Source organism: Adiantum capillus-veneris, chromosome 16, assembly GCF_014529385.1.
Source record: "Adiantum capillus-veneris isolate H3 chromosome 16, ASM1452938v2, whole genome shotgun sequence".
NCBI lineage: Eukaryota > Viridiplantae > Streptophyta > Polypodiopsida > Polypodiales > Pteridaceae > Adiantum > Adiantum capillus-veneris.
Window position 1 is genome coordinate 114,848,101 of NC_140946.1, and position 10,361 is coordinate 114,858,461.

The following is a 10,361-nucleotide window of genomic DNA, read 5'->3' on the forward strand; positions in this document are numbered from 1 at the left end:
GGCTACATTTACAACCATAACATATATATGTGTGTACATATATGTTTGTTTATGCATGTATGTAGGTACTAAGTATGGGAGCATAGCACCCAAAGGTTAAACGCTTCCTCTTGGGTATAGTCCTTTTTTAATCGTGGGGTTGCGGTCATTGATCCATTCATGCATGGATTACCACAATGTACTTTTGGTTTTACCACAATTGAGACTGCGATGATATCTAAAGAGGTGCAGTTGACCTTTGGCACTACTAGAGGCTCTACTTAGGTTTACTAGTATATATATATGTCTCGTATATGTATCTATGTGTTTGTGTACTAATATACTTGTGTACGTATTTATAGATGAGTAAGTAGGGTGGAAAGCTTAATCTTATATTGCTCTTTGTAATGTAGATGTTAGACGAGAGACCAACTAGTGAGGAGTAGCCAGCTGGCTCTTCTTTTGGTTAGTTCACATTCCAAGTGGGCTCCCACCCGGGGTGGACATCGCCTCCGGTGGACCCGACTCTTGAGCGGTGAGAACAAGCAAAGAAATAAAGAATGTTTTTACGTAGTTAACCTTAAACCATGAGTGTCATAGGTTTTTTTTTGTTATTTGCAGGCATGGTCGTCCTACACCTACCCTTCTCAGGTTCCTCCATTGGTCGTAGATCCTGACTTACAACGGGCTATCTCTTTACGAGAGCAGTACCTCCGTTCGACGGAGGATTTGTTTGGCAGCTATACTCCACAGCAACTTGCAACCTACGGCATTTCTCTGTAGACTACACCATGGGGCAGTCAGGGAGGGACTTCTTACCTACAAAGCCTCGCACCGACGGCACCTCCCTCTACTCTCCCTTCCTATCGTCCTAATCCTATTCCATCGCAGGGTCCTACTCCCCTTGCATCGCAGGGTCCCACTCCCATGGCATCAGAGGGTCCTACTCCACTCCATTCCACTCCTGCTTCACCAGAACATCGTCAACGGACTTCCTTTGGCAGCACGCGTTGATGCTCGTCTTAGGGCAGCGAGCGCCATGAGAGACGAAGCGGCGGTGGATCTTGTGGTTTTGCATGTTTTGGTAGTGGCGGGGGAATGGAGTCCCCACTTTCAGAGCGTGCCGCCCCTAACACAGAGGACGAGGATACCGACAGACCCGTGCCAGACACTCATGGACGCTACTACAGGGTTAAATATGGCGGGGAGGTGGATTTTGACACAGCACAAGGCAGGGCGTTTGCCATCTACAAATTCTTATACATTCAACGTATAAGAATTGTTTTACAAAGTTTAGAGACCAATTGATCGATCATGCATGGTACATTGAGGACGCTCTGTTAGCTAGATTTCCAAACGCCCTCGATTAACGTTTTTCACAACAATGGTTGGAGGGCTACATAAAGACATTTCTAAAAAACAACCAATCCAGTGTGCGGCGTGCAGTAGCCAACCAGGTCAGAGATCCAGATAGGAGTTACCATGGTGGCATCATGGCAGACGCGGAGTGGGAGTGGGCAATTCAAGAGAAGAGCGATCAAGCTGTCGACAGGCTCATCATACATACAACAACCCGAGGCTTGCGCAAGACAAACTTCCACGCACTATGGCTCAGGAGGCAAGGGAGCTTGGAGGGATAAATATGTAAGATTAATTGAATTATAAGGTCGATCGGTGATTATAAAGATTGTAGTTGATGATTTGGTATTGTTATTGCAAACTTAGGAAATTATCACTCTCTGTCGACCAACCAGAGAGATGGTCGACATACAGAATTTGATACTTGGCGATGGTTGTTCAAAAACAACCACATCTCTCGCGAGCAATTCGACGCGACGGTTGGACCACTACAAGCGGTAAGTTTAAACAAGTAATTTTGTATCAATTGTTTTGAGTTGTTGATAATTGTTTAATTTGGTTTGGGTTTATGTAGAGTCAAAGTAATCCAACATACATGCCTCTGGATGACGACGACATATAGGAGGATTAGATAGAAAAATGTTTTGTCCAAACTTTCATAAAGTCCCAATGTGGCACAATGTATATACAACTATTTACTTTTTATTGTAACTTTTTTAAACAGTTGATCTTCTACATTTTAAATTATCAAGGTAAAGTAAATTCAATTTCAGTTCTTTGGTATTTTTTATACTCTTCCAAAAAACAATTGATGTTTTATTGTTTTATGCAGGTCAAAAATAAAGGTGCTCATTTGGGCCACCCAACAAATGAGTACCTTTATTTTTGAATTAGCGTGTAGCGGCAATATGCGCAGTAATAAATGCAACAACTGACGCGGTGATAGCTACGGAATATTGCCGTAACTATTACCGCGCTTATTGCTGAGAAACCACTACCGTGTACATAGCCACGGTTATTTCCTCTCCCACAAATTTTTCTCTCTCCTTTTTCCTTTGTTTTTCCGCGGCAATGTTAGCGGTTATAGACAACTCCTCTTATAGTGTAAACTTAAGGAAGCTTTGACAAACTCAAAAAATACAAAAAACAAAAACATGCTATAAAAATTGAACTACAGTACCAACCTCATAATCTTGTACAAATGTCATCCAATTGTGCAAGCCGGAGAATAATGTTGATTCAAGCTATAAAAAAGAAACGTGAATAGTTAAACATATCGGCTTGCAATGAAACGTCACAGGTTGAAACTAGAAAGTATATAGTGCACGTCATGCACGTCATACAAAAGTATAGTTGAGAGCTGGCATTGTGGTCTCTCCAAAAATTATAAGAAATGGAAGTCGTGCCATGCCCCGTAGCGTTTATGTGTTGCACCAAGTAAACGCACAGGCATGGGAAATTGGATGCAGATAATGGACCTTACAGTGTTGTCAAGTTGGAATCGTGCTTGTGCAATCGAAACGTCCGGTGTTGTGAATATATGTCATATACAAAACAAACATTAAGACAAATACAAAAGATGTAGAATATTGATTCAACTTAAAGAGAAGCAAATCTACTTTATGTTCTATGTCCTCTTATCACTATTAGCCTCTCTCTCTCTCTCTCTCTCTCTCTCTCTCTCTCTCTCTCTCTCTCTCTCTCTCTCTCTCTCTCTCTCTCTCTCTCTCTCTCTCTCTCTCTCTCTCTCTCTCTCTCTCTCTCGCTGCTTCGGTTAGCAATTTTCCTTCTTGCCTTCTTGTTGACCAACCCACATTGTATATCCACCTTCCTAATTGCGCATCAAAGTACTCTCTTTTTTAGCTACTTCGCCATCGATTATCTTTTTAATGCGGCTCATTGTTTCTCTATACAAAACCATCAACACCATCACGTTCTTTGAAAGCATGCTACTCGATAGATTTTCCCTTGTTAAAATTGCACAGTCTCCCTCTAATCGACCCCATCAACTCCTTCTTTTGCCTTATGATGTAGCCAATTTTTAATTTGCAATGCACCCTCTCCTTGTAGACCAAGCAGGGCTTCTCCTTAATTATGCAATTCGTCGGCTGCCAACATGGATTTCTCTTTCCAATGTCACATTTAAGCGAGCTTCCATGGATTGGATAACACATTCGCCTGCTGCTTTCCCTATGCAAGCTCGCATGATAACGGGCGTCTTGAGTTCAGTATCCCCATTGCGAAAGGCGTTATATTCACTCCAATCATTCCTAACCCAAATGTGGATCTGGAAGACGTTTTATTTGTGTTTATTTTTTTAGTTGTATTGAAAGATAAGTTAGAAGCCTTCTACTTTGATGACTCATCTATGTCTATACATGGACGTATAAACTTATGACTTGTTACTTTTTTTTTGGTCCCTGGTTATTCTAAAGCTTAAGGAGTTATTTACTTCTTTTTTTCGTCCCTGGATATTCTGAAGTTGGAGAAGTTATATGAGATATGTATATTTTCACGTGTTACAATGAAGCTTTTTTTTTGTCCTTTGGCCAACCAAGTAAAATTGTCTTGTACACCCTGCCAAAAGTCCTCATAGACTCCTACCAAAAAACCAAAAAAGACTTGTGGATGTAAGCATGTTAACATGTCACACTTTTTGTGCTAGTTAGCATGTGCCAACAAGCATATATTGCTAGCATAAGGACAATATTTCGGATGAGTATACAGAATTTTGTATTTAAAATGAGTGGGGTGAAATCATGTAAGGTTGAGTGGTGGGATATTTTTCGGAGTCAAATTTTAACTTGGTAATCCAAAGCTCCCTTTTTCCATTCTTAGCAATCAGTTTTGATGGGGATGTTACTGAGTGAAGTGTATTGATGAAGCACACAGGGAAGCGAGGCATGGGGGCAACAAGCAAGAGACGTGCAGGCTCTGCCAAGCAACCATAGTTGCCTCTTAGCATGCTGCAAGGGAAAGAGAGAGCTTGGACTACCAATGAGAGACCTCCGAGGACTCGTCCGACCATCCAACAATCAAGAAACACAACAAGGCAAGGTCTACTACTGCTTCTTCTCCACCTCGCAAAAGAGTGAAGCTGCTTGATTCCCAGGGATCCCCGATGTCACCATTCATGCATGCAGGCAAAGGAAAGAACGACTCAGGTTCTCTCTCTCTCTCTCTCTCTCTCTCTCTCTCTCTCTCTCTCTCTCTCTCTCTCTCTCTCTCTCTCTCTCTCTCTCTCTCTCTCTCTCTCTCTCTCTCTCTCTCTCTCTCTCTCTCTCTCTCTCTCTCTCTCTCTCTCTCTCTCTCTCTCTCTCTCTCTCTCTCTCTCTCTCTCTCCCCCCCCCCTTGTGTGTGTGTGTGTGTGTGTTCCTCTGTTCATAGTCCCCTACATGCCATTCTGGGTCAGCTTTTCAATGGACAGTGGATTTTCCATTCACATCAGCCAAAGAGAGAGGGGTATTACATATGTAGATGGAATGTATTTTGTCGGATTCTACTCTCTTGATCATGTATCCTTTTGGTTTTTGCTAAGGTTTCTATTGCATGTGTGCAGTCCAATGGAGAGCTCCCAAGGTGGAGATCCCATTGCAAGAGAAATTCTATGTAATTGTGGAAGATTTCAATGTTACTTATGGCCTCTCCATGACTGGTTCGGATCCCAAATTGGTGAGGTGGGAGTAGCTCAGTGATGTGGAATGGTTTAGTGTGTTCAAACAGACAAAGGATCCTAGCCAGTAGTGCATTAAATGCAGCTGCATCATCTGCAACGACATGTATGAGCAGGTGATGCAGTTACACTATAAGGTCTACCAGAAGGGTCCCTGATTTGTAGCTGCCTGATCCCATGGGATTGAATGCAGGGCTTCCACCTGCCAGCAGAGGATACCAGCAGAGTGGTTGTGCAAGATTGTAGGGCAAGAACATCCAATCCCACTAGACATTGGTAAGATAACAAAAAATGCCATGTATACTAATCAGCATCTTCAAAATTCTAACCAACATAGTGATAAGGTTAACTAGCACATATGGTATGCTAACTAGCATATTGGGTAGGCTAGCTAGCATACATAGAATTATAATAAGCATTTTGAGCATAGTAGTAGTATGCTACATAGCATATTGTGTATGTTAGCTAGCCTATTGAGCATAGTAACTAGCATATTTGGTGTGGCAACTAAGCATGGTTGGAGGTATACAAGGTATGCTAACTATCATACATGAAATTAGCATCCAAAGCATAGTAGTAGTATGCTAAATAGCATACTGGGTATGCTAGTTAGCATGTTGAACATACTAACTACAAAAATTGGTGTGCCAATTAAGCATGCTAACTAGAAAACTTGAAAATAGTAACTACCATATTTGGTGTGAGAACTAAGCATGCTTGGGGGTATACAAGGCATGCTAACTAGCATACTTGGTATGCTAACTAACATATTGGGTATGCTAACTAGCATATATGAAATCATAATTAGCATCCTAAGAATAGTAGAAGTATGCTACATATCATATTGAACATACCAACTACCATATTTGGTGTGTCAACTAAGAATGCTTGGAGGTATACAGGGCATGCTAACTAGCATACTTGGTATGATAACTAGCATATTGGGTATGCTCACTAGCATACTGGGTATGCTAACTAGCATATTGGGTATGCTAACTAACATATTGGGTATGCTAACTAGCATACATGGAATTATAATAAACATCATGAGCATAGTAGTAGTATGCTACATAGAATACAGGGTATGCTAGTTAGCATACCCTATATTCTAGTTAGCATATTTAACATACATACTAGCATATTTGGTGTGCCAACTAAGCATGCTTGAGGTATACGGGGCATGCTAGCAAGCATATTGGGTATGCTAACTAACATACTGATCACATTAGTAGTATGCTGCATAACATTCTGGGTATGCTAGTTAGCATATGAAACATACTCTCGAGCATATTTTGTGCCAACTAAGCATGTTTGCAGTTATACATGGTATGCTAACTAGCATAGTGGGCGTGCTAGCTAACATACTGGGTATGCTAATTAGCATATATGGAATTAAAATTAGCATTCATAGCATAGTAGTAGTATGCTACATAGCATATTGGGTATGCTAGTTAGCATATTTTACATACTTTCTAACATATTTTGTGCCAACTTAGCATACTTGCAAATATATTGTGTATGCTAACTAGCATTCCGGGTATGCTAACTAGCATATTAGGTATGTTAAGTATGTTAGCTAGCACACTTGGAATGCTTATGAGGATGCCATGTATACTTATTAATACCTAACAAGCACACTGAGTATGTTAGCTAGCACACTTGGAATGCTTATGAGGATGCCATGTATACTTATTAGCATACTCAACAAGCATACTTAATATGCTAACTAGCATACTGGTTTTGGGATTGCATATGTTGTATAAATACCTACCATACATAGTATCGACAATCACTAGTATGTTTACTAGGATCAAGCATCTCCATTGCTAACAATTCTCAGTAGCATACTCTCTAGGCTAGTTAGCATAAAGGTCTTATCTTCTTTGAAATAATTTGTTTTTCTTGCCATTAAAGCAGTTTTTAGCATTTTAGCCAAGTTTTTAGCGTTTTTAGCTATCAAAAATGGTACCTTTGCAGGTCTGTCAAAGGCTTTTGATGATGTGGGTCACACGCGTGATAAGAAACTTGGCAAAGAAATATTGAACAAGACAAGCCCTCTGTTGAGGAGCTAGATGAGCAGGACACTATGAATGGAGGTGTAACATTTAATGGCCTAGTAACTTGTGTGTAGCGGAAAATAGCATGAACTAATGAGCATTTCATTAGAATATATTCCTAACGAGCATAACAAGAGTGCTTGGGTGGAGAGAGCAACAAAAAGCATAACACCTAGTTAGATAGCATGAACAATACTTCAAAAGAGAGAGAAATTAAGCTATTGACAACAATTGAGGACCGGATTTACATGGAGCCGGTCCCCCCTCCAAAAGGCTTTGTATTATAGGTTTCTCCCATCAAGAGAGACATTTTACAATACAATTCTTTGTGTTCCTTCAATACTAGCTAGTGCAATGAAGATGGAAGCTTCAAGCACTAAGCAAAACACTTATGAAACACAGCATCAATTCCCTCACTTATAAAACACAACATCAATTCCCTCACGGTCTCCGACCCAACACCTCACACACCTTCGAAGATGGTGAGAGCTAGCGGGTTATGAGAGTAGATTGAGCGGAAGAAGGAGTAGTCTTACAAGAAAGATGTACATTTCCTCACATAATCAGTCATATTAGCATAGGATAGCTTAGTAATTAGCATGGTAGAGGAGATGAGCATGCATTGAAGCTTGGCTCTTGGTTGGATTTGCATCACAAAGCCAAGAGTTGTTGGTGTGGGCCTCCCTTCTCACAAGCTTGGAGTAGGTGATAAGCTTTCCCTTAAAGCTTGAGAAGGAGAGAGAGAGTCTTCTTGCTCCACACATGAGATTGTGTGAGTATGTGTGTGATAATGACTTGAAAAATTCAGCCCCTCTCTCTCTTGGTCGACCCCTCTTGCATTTTACTCATGCTGACACCCCTTTGGACCTCTCCCAGCTTAGCCAATGAAAATTAAGCAGCATAAGTGATAGCCTTCTGACATGTGTCCCCTTTCCCCTTTTATGAGAGCTTTAGGTAATTAATTAATGCAACTAAACTCTCATTGGACCCCTTTGTCTCATGGCCAATAGGAATCAGGCAAGCCATTGGGCTGATGAATGCTCATTGGACCCCTTGGGAGACTGTCCAATAGTCTTCTAGAGAGCTTAATTCTTATTGGTTCTTTTATTAAGTGTTTTTAAATAATTAAACTAGATTTACTCTAGCCTAATTCTCATTGGTCCACCTCCATGGCCATCCAATAGGATTTGAGTACACCTTGTGGGCATCTGGGCTAGGGAGCTGACATGTGTCCCTCATTCCCTTTGTGTAAATGAAGCTTGTGAGTTTGTGTGTGTGTTTCTCTCCCATCCCCTACTTCTAGGACTTGCCCCCTCCTATGTAGGAACCTTTGAAGACTTTTTGTATACACACAAAGCATCCAATTTAACTAAGCTTTGACCATTGGACACAGCCTTTGAATTTTGGAACCTTAGCATTTTCGAAGTCTTAATGGGCTGAACCTTAGGGTCTTTAAATCCCATTGTTGCACATTGCTCTTTTGCAGATGGCCCCCCCCTTTGGATCCCTACTGTGGCTGGTCTACCAGCTTAACCAATATTCTAGCTTTTTCTCCCCTGGCACTTCCCCATATTAAATGATCGGTTTAACATGAGAAAATCATTTAGGAGAATTAGATATTAGTTATTATGACAGGAGTGGTGGATGTTGTAGTGCAGCATGCGGAGAATCTCGACGGTGATGTAGACAATCAACCATCGGAGGAGGATGATGACTTTGTCATGGTTTGTCATCGGGATGCTAAGCCTACTGCAACTCAAATAGTGAGCACCTCAAAGAAAACACTGGGTAGTGCTTCAGAGGAAATAGTGAGGACTAACAGCCCAGGAAATGCACGAGACATTGGCAACAACATCCCTCTGGGGAGTTTTGTGAAAATTGCAAAGAGGAAAGTTGGTGCTAAAGCAGTACTAGGAGAGGCTACAATGGATAGTTTTGCTACCCCTAAGAGGATTGTGAAGGACATAACGCAAAGAACCAAAGGTGAAAAGAAAGCCTTTTGCTCACGAGCTTGCAAGAAACTTTGTTGAACTTAATCTGCCATGCCTATAATGCTAGCAAGCTAGTGTGCCCATAACTGTTATGCCCTTATTGAGTGTGCCCATTCCTGTCATCATTATGTACATGCCCTCATATGTAGCTTATTGCACCTCTTGTGGCATCATGTAACTATTTAAAAATTTATAATGAAAAAGGTCTTTTTGGAGTAAATATATGTGTGCAATAGTCCATCATATTTTGCCTATCCTTTACGCTTTCTCATTCGATACATGTGTTGTGTTGTAGGGGAAGAGAATTGGGCATTAACTGCCCTGCATGATTTAAAATTTCCCTTGACTGCAAAAAGCTGCGAAAAAAGTGAATTGCCAAGTCCAGGAGCCTTAAAAGTGAAAACTTGAGATTGAGAGGCGTCTAAACTGCTACAGTCTACGACTCTCAAAAACTATGGAGTACTTGAATTATATTCATGTCCCTCTGGGGAGCTTATATATGCTAGTGGTATCCTCTATTGGACCCAATGTGGGTGCCAAAGCTTCTGGAAGACTATAAGTGGGTTGTCATACTTGATTTGAATGGCCTATCAGTGAATGTTGTAGAGGGTCAGTATGGCGAAAAGTCCCCCTACATATGTAGAGGAAATGGTTAAGTACAAAGTGGATACTCAGCGAACATTGTTTTGTCGCAGAGATAGCCACAGATTTTTGTATTGGTGCCTCCAATTTTTCCATGTTTTTATATGGAGCACTAGCATGTTGGGTAAGGTGAATGAAATCCTAGATAGTGTATTCAAAGAGCAGAAGTCAAGGTTGGCAAGTGTTTTTGCACAAGTCCATTGCACTAGCCCAAAGTGGAAGATTAGGGATAAGCCTGTGTTCTTCAAGATTTTAAAGCTCTTTTGGAACCACAATCCATATTTTGGGCCCAAATACACTATTATCATTAATAATAGTACATACAAAGTGTGCCAGAACAATGAAGGAACTTGGCTTATTAGTCCCAAGTTAGAGCACCAGATTGTTGAGCATCGACAACAGTTTTTGGGGTGCACTTTGATTGATTGGCTCTTTTTATGTATACAATCAGAGGATCATGCTAACTATGCATTTGAAAACATGTTTGATACCGGCCCTCACTCATTTTTTGATGCAGTCATCAGCACGATAGCATTAGAAATAAGAGCCATGGATGAAGCCGAATGGGGAAAGAGCTCCATCAAAAACAAAGGGAGACTGACCTAGAAGTTGAGCGGAATGAGAGGGAAAGGCTGGATAGGGAAAGATTAGAGAAGCAAG